A 1,331-nucleotide genomic window follows, 5' to 3' on the forward strand; every position below is an offset into this window, starting at 1 on the left:
CAGAAAGCGAGAAATCACCCCCCAGGGGGGATGGTCACGCCGCAATCCCTTCTCTTCCATTCTCCTCTCGGGATCTTGGGCATGCACACACACGCGCCCGGCATGAGTTTTAAGCCACCGGGTCTGGGATGCGAACTGCGGTTGACTACGTGGGAGTCCATCAACATAGCCATTACGCTAACTGCTGGTTCCCTAAATAAAATATTTTTTAAAAAAAGAATAAAAGAACCTACTGAGTACGTTAGGACATTTTCTCCCTCCTGATTTTTGCCAAAGGGTGTGTGTGTGTTGAGCTTGCTAGAGAGACAGAGACGGAATGCAAGAGACCAACCCCCAGGGGAGATGGCCATACCACAATCGCTTCTCCCCCATTCTCCTCTCAGGACCATGGGCACACATGCACATGTGCGTGGGGTGATCTTCTAGCTGCCGGGTCCGGGACTCAAACCATGGTTGGCCATGTGAGAATTCAGTGCCTTAACTGCCATGCCACCTGCTGGCCCCAGAATTTCTGTTATTTTTTAAATCTGGGTTTCTGAAAGGACTCATAGGAGATAGAAACAGAAGATGCATTCTAGGTGACCACTACAAATTTCTCTCTGTAACCAATCAGACCCAGGCCGGTCACTTTATAACAGGACTTACCTGATTTGCTAACAACCCAGGCTTAGGATGCTTTGTAAGATCATGATGCCATTAGTGCTAATTCAAATTACGGATTTTAAGTATTAGACTGAACCTTTGAAACTGGGTCTAGGTCAAATTATACCTGCATTGTGCCAACCTAGTAGTCCTTTAAAAGTTCTTTGTTTTGGGACTAGTAGTTAGCATAATGGCTATGTCGCTGGACTCCCATGTAGTAGACCACGGTTTGAGTCCCGGACCCAGTGGCTTAAATTCATGCCAAGCACATGTGCGTGCCTGCCCAAGATCCTGAGGGAAGAATGGAGGAGAAGGGATTGCGGTGTGACCATCCCCCCTGCAGTGTGATTTCTCGCTTTCCGTCTCTCTGTCTTTCTGGCAAACTGCACATGCCCTATAGCAAAAAAACCTCTCTAAAAAAAAGTTCTTCATTTTGCCCTCCTGCTACGGTCTCCTCTGCTATCGTCTGTTTACATGCCACTGAACTAGGGGGAAAGCTTCTTTACAGCTGCTGACATCTCATCTTCATGGCATCAGCAACTATTAGGTCATCGAGAGGGTCATGACATATTTTTCTATGCAAAAAATGCATCATGACGGGAACCAGCAGTTAGCGTAATGGCTATGTCGCTGGACTCCCATGTGGTTGACCACTGTTCGAGTCCAGACCCGGTGGCTTAAACTCACTC

The 1,331-nt window shown here is 47.5% G+C and overlaps 1 protein-coding gene across 1 annotated transcript in view; it reads right to left on the reverse strand.

Moving 5' to 3' along the window:
- SLC2A3 (solute carrier family 2 member 3) overlaps nucleotides 1–1,331 on the reverse strand; it is a gene marked incomplete in the record, with an annotated part of 24,720 nt that overhangs the window by 4,724 nt on the left and 18,665 nt on the right.

The sequence above is a fragment of the Tupaia chinensis genome, unplaced genomic scaffold (assembly GCF_000334495.1).
Source record: "Tupaia chinensis unplaced genomic scaffold, TupChi_1.0 Scaffold000183_1, whole genome shotgun sequence".
In the NCBI taxonomy this organism is placed as follows: domain Eukaryota; kingdom Metazoa; phylum Chordata; class Mammalia; order Scandentia; family Tupaiidae; genus Tupaia; species Tupaia belangeri.